Source organism: Saccopteryx bilineata, chromosome 3 (assembly GCF_036850765.1).
Source record: "Saccopteryx bilineata isolate mSacBil1 chromosome 3, mSacBil1_pri_phased_curated, whole genome shotgun sequence".
Lineage (NCBI taxonomy): Eukaryota > Metazoa > Chordata > Mammalia > Chiroptera > Emballonuridae > Saccopteryx > Saccopteryx bilineata.
In genome coordinates, this window is record NC_089492.1 from 266,347,177 (window position 1) to 266,371,246 (window position 24,070).

The following is a 24,070-nucleotide window of genomic DNA, read 5'->3' on the forward strand; positions in this document are numbered from 1 at the left end:
CAGTAGTTCTTAGTCTGCAATTCTCCACCTTCTCCCACATATAGTCTATTTCAGGAGGTATGGCACAGATACGGCCTGGACACTCGTGTATTGTCAGGAAGTGGGGGAGGGTGTTCTGAAGCATACTGCCAATTAAAAACAAATACACCATGGTGAGGCTTTCCCTGGGCCCAACTGATGTTATCTACCTGCTGATTCCCACAAAATTAAATTTGCTGTGTATGTGTGCGTACTCACCAGCCTTAATCTCAATTTCTGCTCTTTCAAAAACACTGTTAAGAAAATGAAGGTGGCCTGATGTGTGGTGGCACAGTGGATAAAGCGTAGACCTGGAATGCTGAAGTCGCTGGTTCAAAACCCTGGGCTTCCTCGGTCAAGGCACATAATGGAGTTGATACTTCCTGCTCCTCCCCCCCTTCTTTCTTTCTTTCTTTCTTTCTTTCTCTCTCTCCCCTCACCAAAATGAATAAAGTCATAAAAAAAAGGAAAAAAAATGAAGGTAAGCCACAGACTAGGAGAAAATATTTGCAAAACACATTTCTAATAAAGGATTTGTATCCAAAATATATTAACACCCAAAATGAAATATAAGAAAATATATACTAGGCCCTGGCCGGTTGGCTCAGTGGTAGAGCATCGGCCTGACATGCAGGAGTCCCGGGTTTGATTCCCGGCCAGGGCACACAGAAGCGCCCATCTGCTTCTCCACCCCTCCCCCTCTCCTTCCTCTCTCTCTCTTCCCCTCCCGCAGCCAAGACTCCATTGGAGCAAAGCTGGCCCGGGTGCTGAGGATGGCTCTAGGGCCTCTGCCTCAGGTGCTAGAATGGCTCTGGATGCAACAGAGCAATGCCCCAGATGGGCAGAGCATCGCCCCCTGGTGGGCATTCCGGGTGGATCCGGTCGGCGCATTGGGGAGTCTGTCTGACTGCCTCCCCATTTCCAACTTCAGAAAAATACAAATATATATATATATATATATACACACACATATATATACTTATATGACCCAATAATCTCACCCAAAGGAAATGAAAACATATGTTTATGCAAAAACCTGTAAGCAAGAAATTCAGACTGCTTTTTTTCTGTTAAAAAGAAAACATTACTGAAGACACTTTATTACATTACTTGGTGTTTCCTACTGAAGATTCACATCTGAAATTACTTTTAGAATCAGTGCTATAAAATGCAAAACTTTCTTCACAGATGTAGACATGTTTGCTCCATTTTGATAATGGCGCATACTTAACTAATCATATTATCTGATCAATCATATTAAAATTATCATATCTGTAATTTCCTTTACCATGACCCTTACTTCTTTTCATCTTTTTAAATATCTTTTTGTAAACTGCCTCAAATTTATTACGGAAAGAGTCAAATTTGAACTATATATAAAAAAAATTATGCCCAGGATATATGTGTTTTCCTTTTAATTTCCTCTTGGGAATGAAGGGTTTTATTTTCTTTTGTATACTTTAATTTCTGAAAGAGAAAATTGTTGAAGGTAGTATGTTCTCGTTAAAATAAATACAGCATGTTTTTTAAAAATACCCTAAGGCAAATAAATATTTGTAATGACTTTATTCATAATCACCCAAAACTAAAAACAATACAATTGTCTTTAAACTGGCAGATGGATAAATAAATTATGGTACATCCATAAAATGGAATATTAGTCACCAATAAATGCAATGACACTGATGATTCTCAAACATGTTATGCTAAGTAAAAGTAGCAAAGTTCAAAAGGCTGGAGACTGACCTGTGGTGGCACAGTGAATAGGGCCTTGACCTGAAGCACTGAGGTCACTGGTTCAAAACCTCAGGCATGCCCTGTCAGGCACATATGAGAAGCAACTATAAGTTGATGCTTCCCACTCTCCCCACCCCCTGCCTTTCTCTCTCTTAAATCAATAAATAAAATCTTTAAAAAAAAAGGGCTGCATACTTTATGATATCATTTAGGTAATTTTCTGAAAAGGAAAAATTATAGAATAGAAAATAAATCAGGCCATATGATTTCCCTTATCTGTGGACTCGAACGAACAAAATCAACAAAGCAGAAACAGATTCATACATTGAAAGCAATCATAAAGGATGGGGGTTGGAGGCTCGGTGAAAAAGGTGAAGGATTAAGAAAAAGGTCATAGACACAGACAACAGTACAGTAATTGCAAGAGGGAAAAGGCAGGGGAAGATAGAAGAGAGTAAAGGGGGGGATAAATGGTGATGGAAGGAGACTTGACGTGGGGTGGTGAACACACACTACCATTATACAGATGATGTATTATAGAACTATACACCTGAAACCTAATGTTTTTGTTTTTGGGTTTTTTTTTGTATTTCTCTGAAGCTGGAAACGGGGAGAGACAGTCAGACAGACTCCCGCATGCGCCCGACCAGGATCCACCCGGCACGTCCACCAAGGGGCGATGCTCTGCCCCTCCGGGGCATCGCTCCGTAGTGACCAGAGCCACTCCAGCGCCTGGGGCAGAGGCCAAGGAGCCATCCCCAGTGCCCGGGCCATCTTTGCTCCAATGGAGCCCTGGCTGCGGGAGGGGAAGAGAGAGACAGAGAGGAAGGAGAGGGGGAGGGGTGGAGAAGCAGATGGGCACTTCTCCTGTGTGCCCTGGCCAGGAATCAAACCCGGGACCTCTGCACACCAGGCTGATGCTCTACCACTGAGCCAACCGGCCAGGGCCTGAAACCTAATGTTTTTAAAAGATTTTATTTACTGAGCCTGACAGTGGTGACATAGTAAATAGAGCACTGACCTAGAATGCTGAGGACCCAGGTTCAAAAACCCGAGGTCACCAGCTTGAGAGAGCGGGCTCGTCTAACTTGAGCACAGGCTCACCAGCTTGAGCAGACGGGGTTGCTAGCTTGACTGTGGGATCATGGACATGATTCCATAGTCTACGGTTTGAGCTCACAGGTTGCTGGCTTGAAGCCCAAGGTTGCTGGCTTGAGCCCGAGGTCACTGTCTTGAGCAAGGGGGGTCACTGGCTTGCCTAGAAGCTCCCCCCCAACCCCATCAAGCATGTATAGGAAGTAATCGATGGCCTGATCAGGCAGTGGCACAGTGGATGGAGCATCGGATGTGGAGGACCCAGGTTCAAAGCTCCGAGGTCGCTGGCTTGAGCACAGGCTCACCAGCTTGAGTGTGGGGTTGCTGGCTTGAGCATGGGATCCTAGACATGACCCTCCACGGTCGCTGGCTTAAAGTCCAAGGTCGCTGGCTAGAGCCCAAGGTCACTGACTTGAGCAAGGGATCACTTGTTCTGCTGTAGCCCCCTGGTCAAGACACATATGAGAAAGCAATCAATGAACAACTCAGGTGTCGCAACAAAGAATTGATGATTCTCATCTCTCTCCATTCCTGTCTGTCCCTATCTGACTCTCTCTGTGTCAAAAAAAAGTAATTAATGAACAACTAAAGTGATGCAACTATGAGCTGATGCTTCTCATCTCTCTCCCTTCCTATCTGTCTTGCCAAAAAAAAAAAAAAAAGATTTTATTTATTGATGGTGAGAACTGGTTGAGTGGAGCAAGAATTATCAACTTATTAATTCCTTCACTTTAGTTATTCATTGCTTGCTTGTTATACGTGCCTTCACCGAGCAAGCTCAGGGCCTCGAACCAGCAACCTCAGTGTTCCAGGTTGACACTCTATCACTGTGCCACCACAGGGCAGGCCTGAAACCTATATAATTTTTATTAATCAATGTTTCCCCAATAAATTCAATTAATTTTTTTTTTTTAAATCAGAGTCTAGAAGGGAAAGACTAGCTATAAAGGGGCATGAAGGAATTTGGGGGGTGATGGAACTGTTCTGTATCTTTATTATAGTGGTAGTTACCAAACTATAACCATTTGTCAAAACTTTATTATATCTGTATGATAGATAGGATATGTGGTAAAAATATTTAGGCCAGTGTTACTCAAACCAGGGCAACTTTGCCCCATCCCCGTCTCCCCGTCCAGAAACATTTGGCAATGTTTGGAAATAGTTTTAGTTGTCACAAATAGGAAGTCAGTGCTACTGCCATGTAGTAGTTGATAGAGGCTAAGCACACTGCTAAACATCCACAATGCACAGGACAACTCCCCCAATCCCTCAACAAAGAATTATCCAGTCCAAAATGTCAACAGTACTAAGACTGAGAAACTCCGATCTAGACATTACACGGACACCGTTATATAATCACCAGTAAATTAGATTAAGAGAGTAATCTAAAGTTAGGAAATAATAGTTTCCCCTTTCATCTCTATTACCATGTGTATTCTTTCTCAGTTTTCCCATCTCGGTTTACGGTGCCATTGACTATCTAGTTTTATTATTATTATTATTATTATTGATTTTAGAGAGAGAAAGGGAGAGAGAAACATCAATTTGTTGTTCCACTTATTTATGCATTCCTTAGTTGAGTCTTGTTTGTGCCCTAACCAGGGATCAAACTCACAACCCTGCTGTATCCAGACAATGCTTTCACTAATTTAGTTACCAGCCAGGGCCCTATCTAGTTTTTCAAGGTGAAAACCTAGGGGTGAGCAGTGTCCTTTATTTCCCTACAGTCCTTAACAAGTCCTATCAACTCCACCTCCGAAATATATCACAACCAATTCTCATCATCTCCACCTACTCTAAACTATGATTATTTTCACACAGTAAAAGTGGGGATTACACCAACAGTCTAAATGATCCTGTTTCCCAACTTGCTTCCTGATGCTCATCCTGTCAATGGGATATAATAAAAGTCTTTAAATAAATCATACTTCGGCACTGGCTGGTTGGCTCAGTGGAAGAGAGTTGGCCTGGTGTGTGGATGTCCTGGGTTCAACTGCCAATCAGGGCACACAAGGAGAAGCAACCAACTGTTTCTCCACCCCTTTCCCACCCACCCCTCCCCCTCTTGCAGCTATGGCTTGAATGGTTCTAGCAAACTTGGCCTAGACTGCTGAGGATGGCTCCATGGCCTCAGCCTCAGGCACTAAAATAGATCGGTTGCACGGAGCTATGGCCCAGCCAGGCAGAGCATCACCTGGTAGGAGCTTGCCTGGTGGATCTCGGCCAGGGCACATGTGGGAATCTATCTGTCTCTGCCTCCCCATCTCTCACTTAAAAATAAATAAATAATATTTTAACACCACATACTGGCTTCTCAGAGAAGTACCTAATATTGTTTCTTCCTATTCCAATCATTATCATATTATCCTATGTTACATTATTTTTTCACTACCTGAAATCATTTTATCTTGTTTATTTTCTATCTTGCCCCACCACTAGCACAAATCTTATATTTCTTGTTCATTACTATTCTCCAGCACCTAAAACTATGCCTGATACATGTCCTAAATATCTGTTGAATGAACAAATCTCTTATATTGAGGTTAGTCTATTTGCTTTACTGGGGCCAAAGAGTAACAATACAACCCTGAAAGAAGGAGATGATCTCATGAAGTGAACTAATTTTCCCACTGTTAGACAAAAAACAACAAAATACAGGTCATTAGAAGAAAGGGGGGGGGTCAGTTCTTTCCCCCAGATTTCAAACCTGCTTCTTGGTTCCAAATAAAAGATGGCCTCTGGGCTCAGCAGGTTAATACTGCCCATTTCTCCTTAATCAGCCATATAGAAGAGCAAATTTAAAAAAAAATTTTTTTTATAGTTCCTTCCTACTAAACTTCTAATAAAGCCTTGTTTCAAAGTCACAGTCTAGTCTAAGCTGCGCTGGGTGGAACTAAGCAAAGATTCTGTCTCCACATTTGGGCTGTAGGGCCAAAGTAGAAAAGCCTACTGAGGCTAGCAAGATAGTAGCAGAGAAATCAAAAACCCTCCCAGAAGGAAAAGTGAATTTCTAGGAAGAGAATGAGAGCTGGAAGGCAACCTGCCTCTTGCCACAGGGAAAGAATACAAACAGTACTTATTTTGGGGAATTGCAATAGTATTACCGGAGCCAACTTTGTTACCTTATATATAGATAAACAGATTTTTATTCTCAAATATAAAGCAGTCTCCAAGTGCATAAAATAAATGAGGTAGAAGAAACAATAAAGAAGGAAGAGGGAAAAGAAGAGCTGTAAAGGCACAAAAAGTTAAGACGACAAAGCAAGCAAAATGAGTACTACAACTAGGGTGGTTGGTGGCAGTAGAAATAAAGTTTTTAAAATCATACCTGAAGTAATCTCCAAAAGACTTAACAATTACAACTAAATTAACAAGGAAAAGGGAAGAAGCAAAATGACTCAGGTTTCTAACTTGGGTGACTAGAAGATACTAAGTAAAAGACTACAGGAAGAAAAATAGGTAGAGAAGGAGTGAGGTACTATTTGGGAGAGCAAGTACTTTCCAGGAGAATAAAGAGTTCAGTTAAAAAGAAAAATGGAGTCCTAGCCAAATACTATAGTTCAGTTGGTTGGAGCACTGTCTAAATGTGCTAAGGTTGTGGATTCAATCCCTGGTCGAAGTATATGCATGAGCCAACCAATGAAGACATAAGTGGGAAAACAAACCATGTTTCCCTCTCTCTCCCTTCCTCTCTCTCTAAAATCAATCAATTATTTAATTTTATTTTTTCTTTAGCAAGAGACAGACAGACAGGAAGGCAGAGAGATGAGAAGCATCAACTCTTAGCTGCGGCATCTTAGTTGTTCACTGACTGCTTTCTCATATGTGCCTTGACCAAGGGGCTCTAGCTGAGCCAGTGACCCCTTGCTCAATCCAGCAACCTTGGGCTCAAGCCAGTGACTCGCTCGCTGCTCAAGCTGGTGAGCCCACACTCAAGCCAGCAACCTCAGATTTTCAAATCTGGGTTCTCAGAGTCCAAGGTCAACACTCTATCTGCTGTACCTGGTCAGGCCAATAAAAATGTTTTCATTTTAAAAAATGAAATTTTGTTTTAGGCATATTGAATTAGCAATACTTGTAAGATATCAAAATACAAGGTAAAGCATACATCTGGAAATACATATTTTGAGTTTTAGAGACAGAAAAGAAGCAAAGAAGTAGAAAGGAAATCTTATAATGTACTTACTGGTTAGTGTTTAAAACTACTACTGTAGAAGAGATTAACCCAAGAAAAATACAGGCTGAAGGAACAATACTTACAGAGCATGCAAAGAGTCAAAGATGGTCCTTCTTTTAGCAAAGATGCTAAAAGAAGCAATTCAAGAGAATAACTATGAGAATACCATCTTATAAATAAGGAAGACGTTTCAAGGATGGAATGGGTAATGGGGTCAGATACCTAAGAAAGATCAAATTAGAGAACAATCCCCTTCACTATTGCAACAAGAAAAATAAAGTACCTAGGTGTAAATTTAACCAAGGAGGTTAAAAACTTGTACTTGGACAATTATAAAACATTGATAAGCCTGACCTGTGGTGGTACAGTCGTTAAAGTGTTGACCTGGAACACTGAGGATGCTGGTTCAAAAAATAACACAACAAAACCTGGGATTGCCCAGTCAAGGCACAAATGGGAGTTGATGCTTCCTGCTCCTCCCCCCTTCTTTCTCTCTCTCTCTTTCTCTCTCTCTGTCTCTCTTCTCTAAAATAAACAAATGGTTTAAAAAAAAACATTGATAAAAGAATTAAGGAAGATACAAACAAGTGGAAACATATACTATGTTCATGGATAGGAAGAATAAACATCATTAAAATGTCTATATTACCCAAAGCAATTTACAAACTCAATGGAATTACAATTAAAATACCAATGACATACTTCAAAAATATAGAACAAATATTCCAAAACTCTGTATGGAACCAAAAAAGAACACGAATAGCCCCAGAAGAATAAAGTGGATGGTATCACACTTCCTGATATCAAGTTATACTATATATAAGGCCACTGTACTCAAAACAGTTTGGTACTGGCATAGAACAGGTATATGGATCAATGGAACAGAACAGAGACCCAGAAATAAACCCACATCTTTATGGACAATTGATATTTGACAATGGAGGTAAGAGCATACAATGGAGTCAAGACAGTCTCTTTAACAAATGGTGTTGAGAAATTGGACAGCTACCTGCAAAAACATAAAACTAGACCAACTTACACCAGTCACAAAAATAAACTCAAAATGGATAAAAGATTTAAATGTAAGTCGTGAAACCATAAGCATCTTAGAAGAAAACAGGCTCCGCCTGACCTGTGGTGGCGCAGTGGATAAAGCATCGACCTGGAAATGCTGAGGTCGCCGGTTCAAAACCCTGGGCTTGCCTGGTAAAGGCACATATGGGAGTTGATGCTTCCTGCTCCTCCACCCTGTCTCTCTCTCCTCTCTCTCTGTCTCTCTCTCTCCCCCTCTCTCTCCTCTCTAAAATGAATAAAATAAAATTTAAAAAAAATAAAAAAAAAATTCACTAAAAAAAAAAAAAGAAAACAGGCTCCAACATCTCTCGCAGCAATATATTTGCTGATTTATCTCCACAGGCAAGTAAAATAAAGGACAGTATGAACAAATGGGACTATATCAAATTAAAAAGCTTTTGATAGCTAAAACAATATGAACTAAATAAAAAGACAAACTACACAATGGAAGAACGTTTTCGACAATACATCTGATAAGGGGTTAATTACCAAAATTTATAAAGAACTTGTAAAACTCAACACCAGGAAGATAAACAATCCAATCAAAAACTGGGAAAAGAAATGAATAGACACTTCTCCAAAGAGGACATACAGATGGCCAATAGGCATATGAAAAAATGTTCAACATCACTAATCATTAGAGAAATGCAAATTAAAATCACAATCAGATATCACCTTACACCAGTCAGAATGGCGCTCATGAACAAAACAACACAGAATAAGTGCTGAAGAGGATGTGGAGAAAAGGGAACCCTCCTGCACTGCTGGTGGGAATGCAGACTGGTGCAGCCAGTGGAAAACAGTATGGAGATTCCTCAAGAAATTAAAAATCGAACTGCCTTTTGACCTAGCCATTCCACTTTTAGGAATATATTCTAAGAACACCAAATCACTGATTCAAAAGAAGAAATGCACCCCCATGTTTATGGCAGCATTGTTTACAATAGCCAAGATCTGGAAACAGCCCAAGTGTCCGTCAGTGGACGAGTGGATTAAAAAGCTGTGGTACGTATACACAATGGAATACTATGGAGCCATGAAAAAGAAGAAAATCTTACCTTTTGCGACAACCTGGATGGACCGGGAAACTATTATGTTAAGTGAAATAAGCCAAGCAGAGAAAAAAAAATATCAAATGGCCCTGGCCGGTTGGCTCAGCGGTAGAGCGTCGGCCTAGCGTGCGGAGGACCCGGGTTCGATTCCCGGCCAGGGCACACAGGAGAAGCGCCCATTTGCTTCTCCACCCCTCCGCCGCGCTTTCCTCTCTGTCTCTCTCTTCCCCTCCCGCAGCCAAGGCTCCATTGGAGCAGAGATGGCCCGGGCGCTGGGCATGGCTCTGTGGCCTCTGCCTCAGGCGCTAGAGTGGCTCTGGTCGCAATATGGCGACGCCCAGGATGGGCAGAGCATCGCCCCCTGGGGGGCAGAGCACCGCCCCTGGTGGGCGTGCCGGGTGGATCCCGGTCGGGCGCATGCGGGAGTCTGTCTGACTGTCTCTCCCTGTTTCCAGCTTCAGAAAAAAAAAAAATAAAAAAAATAAAAAAATAAAAATAAAAAAAAAATATCAAATGACCTCACTCATTTGAGGAATCCAATGAACAATGTGAACTGAGCAATGGAACAGAGGCAGAGGTGGGATTAAAGGGACCAGAGGAAAAGGGGATGAGAGGATGGGATCAGAGAGGGGAAAAAGATTGGTGAAATTATATATACATAACAGCATTATAAAGAGCAGAAAAGCAAATCCTGAGGGAAGGGGGGAGGGCGTTGGGGGAGGAAGCAAGGGGGATGTTGAGGGGAACACAGGGTTGGGGGGGATATATTCGGTGGGACATTTGAATCTATGTAAACACAATAAATTTAAATCAATTAAAAAAAAAGAAAAGTTCTGGAGCCTGACCGGTAGTGGGACAGTGGATAGAGCATCAGCCTGGGACACTGAGGTTCCAGGTTTGAAACTCCAGGTTCACTGGCTTGAGCGAGGGCTTATCTGGCTTGTGTACAGGCTAACCAGTTTGAGTGTGGAATCAAATACATGATCATAGTATCTGGCTTGAGCCCAAAGGTCACTGGCTCAGCTGGAGCCCCGGAGTCAAGGCATGTGTGAGAAGCAATTAACAACTAAAGTGATACAACTATGAGTTGGTGCTTCTCATCTCCCTTCCTGTGTTTCTCTCGCACTAAAAAATAAATAAATAAATAAAGGAAAAGTTCTGGAAAGCATCTATTAGACTTGGTGATTATTACGTAATATAGGTGACCAGAAAGAGAATTTCAGTGGCAAACCAGGAGGAAAAGGCAAATGTGAGCTGAGGGAAAAAATGAGAAACATACAACTGATATCATCTCAAAAACACTAACTTCAAAGAGCTTGCATGAATTTAGACTATAGTTTGTACCATTTCCCACTGAAAGGTACCAAGGCTTCTTGGCATTAAATCCAAGTCTGAAATAGTAATGTATATATAGTAGTATGAGACAAAAAGGGTAGAAACTTCCTAGCACTATTAGAGAGTTAAGTCAAAAGGATACAAGTACAGAAGCATTTTATTCTTTTTGATGCTAATAATAATGAAACCATATCCTGGTTTCTTTTAGGGATTATTCATTGCTAGTGTATAGAAATACAACTGATATTTGTGTTGCTATTTTTATCTTGAACTTTACTGAATTTGCTATTAACTCTCACAGGGTTTGGGTTTTTGTTTTCTTCTGGTTGGATTTCTATATAGGATTTTCTACATATGTGATCATGTCATCCATAAATATAGTTTTACTTCTTTCTTTCCTATGTGAATGCCTTTTATTTCTTTCTTGACTAACTGCTCTGACTAGAACTTTAAATACATTATATACCAGTGCCAAAAATGGCATCCTTGTCTTATTCCTGAGCTAAGAGGAAAAGCTTTCAGTCTTTCCCCACCAAATATAATGCTAGCTATGTCTATTCATACATAACCTTTATCTGCTGAGGAAATTCCCTTCTTTTCCTAGTTTCAGTACTTTTATAACAAAAGATTGTTGGATTTTTCAAATACTTTTTCTACATTAACTGAGATAATCATGTGGGGGGGTTTTCATTCTATTAATGTGGTATATTACATTAATTGATACTTAGGAAAATTTAACCAAGGAAGTCCAAGACTTAGAGACTGAGAGACTTATACAAAACACTGCTAAAAAAAATTAAAGACCTAAATAAATGAAGACATCCCATGTTCACTAATTGAAATAATTTATAATGTTTGGATGACAGCATGACCTCAGAGATTTACAAACTCAATTCAATCCCTACCAAAATCCCAAAGGCATTTTTTTGCAGAAAAGGAAAAAAAATCTTAAATTTCACATGGAATTATAAAAGACCCCAAATAGCCTGACCAGGCGGTGGCGCAGTGGATAGAGCGTCGGACTGGGATGCGGAAGGACCCAGGTTCGAGACTCCGAGGTTGCCAGCTTGAGCGCGGGCTCATCTGGTTTGAGCAAAAAGCTCACCAGCCTCTGGCTCATGCAAGGGGTTACTCTCGGCCTGCTGAAGGCCCGCGGTCAAGGCACATATGAGAAAGCAATCAATGAACAACTAAGGTGTCGCAATGCGCAACGAAAAACTGATGATTGATGCTTCTCATCTCTCTATTCCTATCTGTCTGTCCCTGTCTATCCCTCTCTCTGGCTCTGTTAAAAAAAAAAAAAAAAAAAAAAAAAGACCCCAAATACTCAGAATAATCTGAAAAAGAATAACAAACTTGAAAAGTTCATATTACCCAATTTCAAACTTCTTACAAAGCCTAGTAATCAAAATAGTGTGGTCCTGCATAAGGAGACATATAGTCCAATGAAACAGAACTGAGAGTCCAGAAACAAGCCATACATGTATGTTTGCTATGAAATGACTGTTTGTATCCCAAAATTCGTATATGGAGGCTTGAAAACTCCAATATTTGGAGAAGGGATCTTTGCTAAGTAATTAGTGTTCGATTAAGTCATAAGGATAGGATCCTCACGATAAGATCAGTGCCCATATAAAAAAGCTTGCTCAACCTCTAAGCACACAGAAAAAGATCATGAGAGCACAAAGACGGGGGCTGCCAACAAGGCAAGAGAAGCAGCCTCAGAATAAAACCTGTACCTTGCTAGTACCTTGATCTTAAGACTTCTCAGTCTCCAAAACTGTGAGAAATCAACTTCTGTGGTTTCAATAACTGAATCTATGGTATTCTGTTATGGCAGCCCAAGTTGATTGATATAGTCAACTGATTTTTGGTAAAGGTGCCAAGATCACTCAATAGGTGAAAAACAGACTTCAACCCATGGTGCTGGAAAACCTGTGCATCCACATACAAAAGAAAAAAATTATACAATTACTTTATACCATAAACAAAAATTAAAGTGGATAAAAGACCCAACTTAAAGAGCTAAACTATAAACTTCTTGGAGGTAAGCATACGGGATAAACTACTGATCCTGGATCTGCCAATGGTTTCTTAAATATGACAACAAAAGCACAAGCTGCAAAAGGAAAACAAATAAATTGGACTTCATCAAAATTGAAAACTGTGTATTAGAGAGCACTACCAAGAATAAAAAGAGTTTTATTCAGTGGGACACTTGAATCCATGTAAACACAATAAATTAATATTAATTTTTTTTTTTTTTCATTTTTCTGAAGCTGGAAACAGGGAGAGACAGTCAGACAGACTCCCGCATGCGCCCGACCGGGATCCACCCGGCACGCCCACCAGGGGGTGACGCTCTGCCCACCAGGGGGCGATGCTCTGCCCATCCTGGGCGTCACCATGTTGTGACCCTCCTGGGTGTCGCCATATTGCGACCAGAGCCACTCTAGCGCCTGGGGCAGAGGCCACAGAGCCATCCCCAGCGCCCGGGCCATCTTTTTGCTCCAATGGAGCCTTGGCTGCGGGAGGGGAAGAGAGAGACAGAGAGGAAGGCACGGCGGAGGGGTGGAGAAGCAAATGGGCGCTTCTCCTATGTGCCCTGGCTGGGAATCGAACCCGGGTCCTCCGCACGCTAGGCCGACACTCTACCGCTGAGCCAACCGGCCAGGGCCAATATTAATTTTTAAAAATTAAAAAAAGTAAAAACAGCCTGACCAGGAGGTGGCGCAGTGGATAGAGCATCAGATTGGGACATGGAAGACTCAGGTTTGAAACCCTGAGGTTGCCAGCTTGAGTGTAGGCTCATCTGGCTTGAGTATGGGATCACAGACATGACCCCATGGTTGCTGGCTTGAACCCAAAGGTCGCTGGCTTGAAGCCCAAGGACGCTGGCTTGAGCAAAGGGTCACTTGCTCCACTGGAGCCCCCCCCCCATCAAGGCACATATGAGAAAGCAAACAATGAACAACTAAGGAGCAGCAACAAAAAAATCAATGTTTCTAATCTCTCCCCCTTCCTGCCTGTCTGTCCCTATCCGTCCCTCTTTGTCTCTATCGCTAAAAAAAAAAAAAAAGGAAAAAGACAATCCACAGAATAGAAGAAAATATTTGCAAATCATATAGCTGATAATTTAAATCCAGAATATAGAGTTCCTACAACAAAAGGACAAACTATCCAATTAAAAATGGGCAAAGAATTTAAATAGACATTTCTCCAAGGAAGATACACAAATGGCCAATAAGTATAAGAAAACACACTCAACATCGTAAGTCATTAAAAAATATATAAATCAAAACCAATAGACACTTTCACACCCACTAGGATAGCTATTATCAAAAAAAAAGAAAGCCCTGGTGGGATAGTTCAGGTGGATGGAGCATTCTCCCGACACACAAAGGTTGAGGGTTTAATCCCTGGTCAAGGAATACACAGAAACATATCAACATTTCTGTCCCCCTCCCTTTCTTTCAATACAAATAAATAAGATTTAAAAATTTAAAAAACAGTGCTAGAGAGGATGTCGAGAAATCAGAACCCTCCTACACTGCTAGTACAGCCTCTGTGGAAAAGTTTGAGCATTCCTCAAAAAGATTAACTTAGAGCCTGACCTGTGGTGGCACAGTGGATAAAGCGTCAACCTGGAAATGCTGAGGTTGCTGGTTCAAAACCCTGGGTTTGCCTGGTCAAGGCACATGTGGGAGTTGATGCTTCCTGCTCCTCCCCCCTTCTCTCTCTCTCTTTCTCTCTTCCCTCTCTATAATGAATAAATAAAATCTTTTTAAAAAAAAAAAAAGATTAACTTAGAGCTCCCATATGACTAGACAGATTCATTTCTAGGTATATACCCAAAAAAAAACCTAAGGAAGGAACTCAAATACTTGTATAATAGGTTTAGAGCAGAATTTTTCACAATAGCCAGAAGGTAGAAAACAACCCAAGTGTCCATCCACAGATGAATAAATAAACAAAATGTAGTATTAACATAGACTATTTATTCAGACATTTAAAAAGAATGATGTTCTAGAACATGCTACAACATGAATGAATCTTGAAAACATGCTAGGTGAAAGAGCCAAACATCAAATATTATAATTCCACTTATACGAAATATTTGAATAGACAAATTCATTGAGGCAGAAAGCAGATTAAAGCATACCAGGGACTAGAGAGAAGGCAATGGGGAGTTACTCCTTAATGAGTAGTTTCTGTTTGGGGTGAAATAGTGACAGTTGCACAACATTCTTAATGCCATTGAATTATATACACTTTAAATGGTTAAAATGATAAATTCTGTTACACATAAAAAACTTAAGGTAACTGTTTACGCATAAAATAATTTTTAGTCCTAGCAGGATAGCTCGGTTGGTTCATCATCCCAAAGCAGAGGTTGCGGTTCAATCCCGTTAGGACACCTACAGAAACAGTTTTACGTTCCTGTCTCTCTATCTATCTGTATCCTCTCTCGCTAAAAATCAATCAATATTTCTTTTAAATAATAATGGTTATTTTTTGGAAGGATTCAGCTGCTAACTTTAAAGATCCTATTGTAGGCTGAATTGTGGCCCCCAAAGAGTATGTCCACCTAGAATCTCAGAATGTGGCTTTTTTGGAATAAACTTCTTTGCAGATGTAATTAAAGTAAGGATCTTGAGATGAGATCACTCTGGATTATGATGGGCCCTAAATCCAATGATGGCTGTCCTTCTTTAGAAGAGACAGAAAAAGACAAAGACAGAGAAAAGGTCATGTGAACAAAAGCAGACTGAAGTTATGTAACACAAATCAAGTAACACCTGAAGCCACCAAAGGTTGGAAGAGACAAAGGTTCTTCCCCTTGATTTTTCAGAGACAGTATGGCCCTCCCCACACCTTGTTTTCAGACTTCTAGCCTCCAGAACTGTAAGCAAATAAAGTTTTGTTGTTTTAAACCACCAAGTTTGTAGTGATTTCTTATGGCAGCCTTAGAAAACTAATAGAGAGCCACTGGTCAAAAATGTGACAAATTTAAACATTAAAAAAACCTGACAAATTTAAATTTAAACAAATGTATTAAAGCCCATGAGCTCATAATTACACCCCCTCCCAAACATTTCCTTTGGGATTTGGTAATGCATCAATCCATTCAATTAAAAATTGGTAAATAAAGAGGGAAAAATTAACACTCTGCTTTTTCTATACACATAATATTATAGGGTAAACAAATAACTAAGAAATGTGTGTGTGTGTGTGTGTGTGTGTGTGTGTGTGGGTGACAGAGAGGGAGAGACAGGGAGACAGGAAGGAAGAGAGATGAGAAGCATCAATTCTTCATTGTGGCTCCTTAGTTGTTCATTGACTGCTTTCTCATATGTGCTTTGACCAGGGGGCTCCAGCAGAGTGAGTGACCCCTTGCTAAAGCCAGAGACCTTGGGCTCCAAGCCAGTGACCTTTGGGCTCAAGTAGCAACCATGAGGTCATGTCTATGATCCCACACTCAAGCCAGCAACCCCGTGCTCATGCTGGATGAGCCCATGCTCAAGCCAGTGACCTTGGGGTTTTGAACTTGGGTCCTCTGTGTCCCAGCCCAACACTCTATCCACTGCGCCACTGCCTGGTCAGGCGACAAAAGAATTCTTTTTTTTTTTTTTTTTCTTTCTGAAGCTGGAAACGGGGAGAGACAGTCAGACAGACTCCTGCATGCGCCCAACCAGGATCCACCCGGCACGCCCACCAGGGGCGATGCTCTGCCCCTCCAGGGCATCGCTCTGCTGCGACCAGAGCCACTCTAGCACCTGGGGCAGAGGCCAAGGAGCCATCCCCAGCGCCTGGGCCATCTTTGCTCCAATGGAGCCTCCGCTGCGGGAGGGGAAGAGAGAGACAGAGGGGAAGGAGGGGAGGGGGTGGAGAAGCAAATGGGTGCTTCTCCTATGTGCCCTGGCTGGGAATCGAACCCGGGTCCCCCCGCACGCCAGGCCGACACTCTACCGCTGAGCCAACCGGCCAGGGCCCAAAGGGATTCTTTATGGAACAATTTCAGGGAATAAATATAGGATAGAAAAATCACTCTTCTAATGAAATAATGAATCTATGCAACAATCATCAGTGGCTGATAAATTCATTAGGTAAAAAGTTAAGAATCGATTCCCGCATCATCCACCAAAAAAAAACAAAAACGTTAAGAAACTATAATATTTGGATCCCACAGACAGAACCTAAAATTGTCAATCTTAGTATCACTAAAAGTGCAACAACCACGTATGTGCCTCCTAGGATAATGCAACACAAATTCACAGCATAGCCCTGGTTGGTTTGCTTAATGGATGGAGGGTCCACCAGGGCACACATGAGAAGCGACCATCTGCTTCTCTTCCCTTGCCTCTTCCCCTCTGTTACAGCCAGTGGCTCAACTGGTTCAAGTGTCAGCCCCTCATCTCACTTAAAAAAAAAATTCATAGCATCATCTAATAGGATGAATATTTGTCCTAATATTCATTCTAATTTGTCCAGAACAAAGGTAGTTTATAGCCATTGTCCTACTGTAATTATTAAATAATACATCCTTTTACTTTTTTTTTTTCTTCTCCAAGTGAGAGGAAGGGAGATACAGACTCTCATATGCACCCTGACCTGAATTCACCCAGCAACCCCATCTAGGGCCAATGCTTTGCCCATCTGGGCCCATACTTGTAACTAAGCTATTTTTAGCACCTAAGGCAAAGACTCTACCTACCTAGCCATCCTCAGTGCTCAGGGCCAATACCCTCAAATCAATTGAGCCATGGCTGCAGGAGGGGAAGGGGGGTTGGGGGAGAAGCAGATGGGCGCTTCTCCTGTGTCCCCTGACTGGGAATAAACCCCAGGACATCCACATGCCAGGCCAACACTCTACCACTGAGCCAACCGGCCAGGGCCTCTTTTATTCTTAAAGTTGTCTTCTCTGATTGGAAATAAATTATATATAATCACTCTATGCATTTCTCTTTCTAAAGAAACTGAATCTAAATCTCATCAAGCTCTACCAATTCACGTCCTCAACTTGGCTGCAGACTGAAACTACTTGGGAAATTATTTTTTAACTATTGATATCTACAATCCATTCCATGAATTCTTATTTAATTGATCTGACAATCAGGATATTTAAAAGTTCCCAAGACAAATCTAAAGTTTCAGCAAAAGTTGAGAACTACTGCCATATATCTTACTAATTTGTGAGAAATATGAAGGATAAATGAATATGTTAAATACCACAAGGATTCAACCAATCAATCCAGAATATAAAAATTGAGCTCATTTATTCAACAAATAAATAGCAGAGGAAAAAAGTGCAGGAGGTATAGGACAGGGAAGAGAATGGTTAGTTAGAAACTTAAACATATAACCCAAATGAAATGGTAAATCTTATCTGGATTATGATTTAACAAGACATGTGAAAAGACATTTTAAAAAATCAGGTAATTCTGAACAGAGACTGGACTAAAGAACTATTAATATTGTTAGGTGTAATAATATTGTGATTGCATTTTCTAAAAATTCTTCTGTTAGAAATACACAGAAATATTTACAGATTAAACAATGTGATGCCTGAGATTTTAACAAAAAACAAAACAAAGGAAGAGTAAGAAAGAGTAAGAATAGACAAGAAGTTGACAAAAAGTTGATAACTGTTTAGTTGTCAAAGGTCAGTAATAGAAACATAGGGTTTTATCATACCAATCTATATTTAATATTCTATATTGATATGAAATTGAGATAATTTTTGCCTATAAATGTATATATGTGAGTGTATACATGTAACATTCAAGTATATAAGATAACATGTTGAGAGATGTAAGAAAAGAACACATATGATCTTTGACCTCAAAGAAGTTATATTAGTGGGTGGTGTACATGTTGGATAGAAAAGGTTTCTTAGGTACTATTTTGGGCAAGGGCAGGAAGACAGCTAGTTTAAGCTTCAAGGAAGCCAGAAAAACAATACAAATGAAATTAAAATATTAAGTATTCACTAAGTATAAGAAAGTAGGTGAGGGTGTTACTATCCCAATTATTTCTAAATAACTAAGATTATATCATAACCTGACTTGGAAAAGCCCAGGCCCTAACTTTCATCTTGAGCCATATAAAAATGCATTTTTATACATCAAATGGTCAAATATTAGCAATTCCACATGGTTCAACCTAACACTATGCTATAGTGTTTTTCCTTTCTCTTCCCTTTGCTAAAATAATTACATACAGTTAACTCACAATAAAATAATCAGACTATTTAAAGGAAATGTTAGTCTTCATTAAAGAGAGGTTGGTTCCCTAATATCCAACATACCAGATAAGGTAACAACAGCAGCAGCACTGCCAAGCTTCTCTGGGCATGGGTAAAGCATCTGCAAATGGTTCACAAATAAAACTTGGGACGTTATAGAAAACTAATAGAGTGTGTAGAAGTTAGAGGCATCTAAACAATTAGATATAGATGGTAGTGTGAGTTCATTTATAATTATTTATATCCAATAAAATATAAATTTTGGGAACATTTTTAACTTTAAGTTGAAAAGTATCTTCTAAATATCCATAGAAATTGAAATTTTACATTTAACTTTTAAGAAGCACAAACTTTATCTTTAAAAATCAATCATAGTTTTAAAATATTTAGTGTATATTTTCTTTAAAATAAACCTGAGTTGTGAAGATGTTTTAAGATTATCTCAAACAGCCTGGCCTATGGTGGCGCACTGGATAGTGTCGACCTGGAATGCTGAGGTCACCAGTTCAAAACCCCAGGCTTACCTGGTCAAGGTACATACAAAAAACTACTATAAGTTGATGCTTCCCTCTCCTCTTTCTTTCTTTCTTTCGTTTTTTCTTTCTCTCTCTCCTCTCTAAAATCAATAAATAATATCTTTAAATTAAAAAAGCATTCATTTAGGCCCTGGCCGGTTGGCTCAGTGGTAGAGCGTCGGCCTGGCGTGCAGAAGTCCCGGGTTCGATTCCCAGCCAGGGCACACAGGAGAAGCGCCCATCTGCTTCTCCACCCCTCCCCCTCTCCTTCCTCTCTGTCTCTCTCTTCCCCTCCTGCAGCCAAGGCTCCATTGGAGCAAAGATGGCCTGGGAGCTGGGGATGGCTCCATGGCCTCTGCCTCAGGCGCTAGACTGGCTCTGGTCACAAGCGATGCCCCTGGTGGGCATGCTGGGTGGATCCCGGTTGGGCACATGCCAGAGTCTGTCTGACTGCTTCCACGTTTCCAGCTTCAGAAAAAATACAAAAAAAAAAAAAAAAAGCATTCATTTAAAAAAATTATCTAAAAAAAATGTTTAATTAAAAATTAGAAAAAGATTATCTCAAACAAGAATAGATCTCTTGGGCCTGACCTGGCGGTGGCGCAGTAAATAGAGCATCAGACTGGGACACAAGAGGACCCAGGTTCAAGACCCCGAGGTCGCTAGCTTGAGCACAGGCTCATCTGATATGAGCAAAGCTCACCAGCTTAAGCCCTAGGTCGCTGGCTTGAGCAAGAGGTCACTCAATCTGCTGTAGACCCTGGTTAAGGCACATATGAGAAAGCAATCAATGAACAACTAAGGTGTCACAATAAAAAATTGATGCTTCTCATCTCTCTCCCTTCCTATTCCTATCTGTCCCTCTCTCTGATTCTGTCTCTGTCACATACACACACACAAAAAAAAGATCTCTTGGACAAAAACTTAAATTAATGCTTCCTGAGAAGTAATTTATTTACATCTAGTTGACTCAAATGTAATTCAATTTATTTTAAAAACCAAAAATCTAGATAATGAATTCTGGACCTATACTATTATGTTTTACCTACTATATGTATAGTTATTATGTAATTATATATTGCATATAATTATATAACAATTGTATCTTAATACATGGTGTGTAAACACTGTATGGCAGTGGTTCCCAAACTTTTTGAAGTTGGGGCGCATTTAAAATCCTACAAATAATTGTAGGCACACTATATACAAATTTCTGAGAAATGTTATAATAATTAAGTCAAATATTAAAGAAAAAATATGTAAGAGTCCAAGCGTACTTTTATGGTAATTAAATGAAATAAATACAACAAAATTAAATTTATTGACATTAAAAAACATTTTTGTTAGTTTTTGAGTTATGCTTTTTAGAATTCATAAAAAAGAGGGGCTAAAAAATAAAAAAATGACAAAAAGTTATCTTTTTATATATATATAGATACACTCTTAGTAAGATATAGTAAATTCAGCAGGTCCTGGCGTGAATGTGTTTTTTCATTCTTGTGTTTATGAGAAACATGAGCCTGATGTGTCTTAGCGATTTCTTCAATGTTTGGGCATATATTTGACAGGCAAACTCTCATTTCCTTGTCAATACATTGAAGAATCCTCTCTTTTTACTCTTAATTGTATTGAGTGCAGAAAACCCCCACCATACATATCATCTTAACTTTACACTAAACAAAGGATAGAAGAAACTTGCCTCTAGTCTTTCCGGGGAACATGGAGGGTAGTGTAAACAATCTAGCTCCACAGCTTAACAGCCTTTTGCAACCTAATCAGGCAAGTGAGGTAGGGGTTGGGCAGACAATCAGCTTACAGCCAATTCCCCACACCTTTGTCCAAAAATCTAAACTCCAAAATCCCTATTGGTTTTCTGGTCCCCAATAGGCACATATTTCTCTGGAACACCATAGGGCGCACCTGGAAATCTTCTAGGGCGCACCAGTGTGCCCTGGCGCACACTTTGAGAACCAATGAACTATGGTATACATAATGAATTATATATTAGTTACTGTATTACATATTATTATAATGAACTCCAATCCATACTGGTTATCAAACAGTAAGTTTTTCAAATACTACTTGATGCTGGTTTATCCTATTATTCTATGACCTTAAGGGGGGGGAATCTGTGCCTCAGTTTCTTCATTTATAAAATGGGACAGTGATAGTGACTATTATTCATAGAATTAATGAAGTCTGAAGGATATATCACATAAAAAAATACTTAAAATAATGACTGCAACATAAATGTTTGCAAATACCAACTATCATTATTTACAGAAGCCTCTGCCAGTTACAAGATGAGCTCTGTAGCCTGACCAGTGGTGGCACAATGGACAGAGCATCATCAACATGGGACACTGAGATCCCAGCAGGAAACCCCAAGGTCCTGGCTTGAGCAAGGGGTGATTGGCTCAGCTTGAGGCCCTCCCATCCATCCATCAAGTCATGTGCAAGAAGCAATCAATGAACAACTAAAGTGTCACGAGCAACTATGAGTTGATGCTTCTTTATCTCTTTCACTCCCCTCTCTAAAAAAAAAAAAAAAAAAAAAGATGAGTACTGTGAGAACAATGCAGAATCACTATAACACCAGAACGGTCTTTTCAAATGCTCTCTATACAAAGAGCCAACGCATTCTTTTTTTTTTAATGTTCAATGACCTCTGAACTTTTTATTAGCCTTCAGCCTCTTGTCCCCTCCCTCACCAAGGGATGCCCCACTTCTGCTGCCTTACATGTATCATAACTTTCAGTTTCATTGACCTCAGACACCACTTTGCCATTTACAATACTGCAGATTGGGACTTTTTTTTTTTTTTTTTTTTAGAAATGAGGCAATTTATTAAACCAGCATCATTTGTTCTAATGTTTCTTGTTGGCAGCTGCCACCTCTCCAGAGATCCTGTCCAGATCTCTCTGTCCCTGAGGTGTCAGTTTGTGACCCCCATCTTGGTCCTTTTCCACCATTTTCAGCCCCTCCAGGGCTTGAAGGACCCGACGGGCCACGCTCTTGGAGCCTCTGCTAAAGTGGCTGGGCATGACACCATTTCTCTGCCGTCCTCCATAGATCTTGGTCATGGAGCCAACCCCAGCGCCACCCCGGAGATATAGGTGCCGTGCTGTGGAAGCAGCTCGTGTGTAGAACCAGTTCTCATCGTAGGGAGCAAGCTCTTTATGCTTGGCCAGCTTGACAGTGTCTACCCATTCAGGGACTTTCAGCTTTCCGGACTTTTTGAGAAAGGCTGCCAGAGCTCGAACAAACTCTTGCTGGTTCACGTCTTTTACAGTAACGCCAGGCATCGTGCGGCCTCCTCGCTGCCCGCAGATTGGGACTTTTTGATGGATTGTATGGAGTTGCTGTTGTCTAGGGTGTCACTAAGACTGAAGTCCTCCCCTTCTTTCAGCAGGCCATGGTAGCTAGCGATCTCAGCCTCCAGCTTGACCTTGATTGATGTTCAGCAGGGCCAGCTCTGACTCCAGGTGCAGCAGGATCTCACTGCATTGTTCCACCTGCATGGCATAATGTGCCTCCATTTCCCTTGGGCTGTTCTCCAAACTGGCGTTCAGATTTCTCAAGCCCAGGTCGATCTCCAAGGACTGGACCATACGTCTCAGCTCCATAAGTGTCATCTTAGCAGCTCCTACCTCAGCAGTCTGCAAAGTGACCACTGTGGTTCTCTCCTCAAGGTGCTGTCCTCAATCTTCTGGGACCAGTATTTGCCTGGATCCTGTCGGTTCTTTTGAGTCACCTCGTATTACTGGGCCAGGATATCCGCTATGATCTTGCTGAGGTCCTGAGATTTGGAGGCATCCAACTCCAGAGTCAACCCACAGTCAGCAATCTAGCTTTATAGACTATTTACTTCCTCTTTGTGGTTCTTCTTCATGAAGAGCAGCTCCTCCTTGAGAGTCTCAATCTCTGTCTCCAGTGGCAGCTGAGTGATACTGGTGTTATCAATGACCTTTAGGAGACCACTTATGTCACTCTGCAGAGACTGGTGCATGGACAGCCCCATCTCATACTTGACTCTGCAATCAGCAGCAAGATGGGCACTGTCAATCTGTAGAACAATGCGGGCATTGTCCACAGAACTTGCCAAGATCTGAGTTCTCAGGTCCTTGATGGTCTTGAATTAATACCCCCACTCTCTGACCTGGGGTCCCTTCTTCACCAGGCGTTCCTTGATTTTGCTCTCAAGTCTTCAATTATCAGCCTCCAGGCTTCTCACCCTCTCCAGGTAGGAGGCCAGGCAGTCATTTAGGCATTGTATAGTCTCCTTCTTGCTCTGGATGCCCCCTATGCCCTCCAGACCCCTGGCCATCCCTGCAGCCAGGCCCCCAGACCCTTAGCCACCCAGCACACTGGTGGAGTGGAACACGAAAATTTGGGATCCCAAGCCCCCAGCACCTGCAGATGCTGGCAGCACTGATGGCGGGCCAGGCCTGGCAGTTGCACGGAGCCCAGGGTCTAGTAGTTCATGAAGAAGCTGGAGGAGGTGCTGAAGATGTTGTTTAGGGAAGAAGGCTAGAAGCTGAGTCAGGTTCAAGTAGCAGGGCCAATGCATTCTTAAAGCGGATGATATAACATTGTATACAGGTGACCTGAAAATATTTTTATAGGTACCCCCATGTTTTTAAGTAACACATTTAGCAAAAAGATAAAAAATTGAAAATTCATTAAGGATTTAACAGGGATCAACTTTTACAATTATTTATTATAAAATATTAAATAACAGAAATCCAAAACAAAACTACTCCATTAATCCCATCACATAATAAAATCAATGCTTTAATTTTTTTCATATTATTTTCTATTG

The 24,070-nt window shown here is 40.8% G+C and overlaps 1 protein-coding gene and 1 pseudogene across 6 annotated transcripts in view; both read right to left on the reverse strand.

The window, feature by feature from the left end:
• Nucleotides 1-24,070, reverse strand: part of ZMYM4 (zinc finger MYM-type containing 4) — a 176,312-nt gene that overhangs the window by 146,260 nt on the left and 5,982 nt on the right. The window contains exon 1 of one of the 6 annotated variants that reach the window (XM_066269694.1): nucleotides 1,765-1,801. The exons of the other annotated variants lie outside the window; for them this stretch is intronic. The gene's annotated coding sequence lies outside the window, so the exon portion shown is untranslated. Of the gene's footprint in view, nucleotides 1-1,764; nucleotides 1,802-24,070 lie in introns of those variants that run through there. 6 annotated transcript variants of the gene reach the window in all.
• Nucleotides 22,101-22,593, reverse strand: LOC136329146 (small ribosomal subunit protein eS19 pseudogene; annotated as a pseudogene).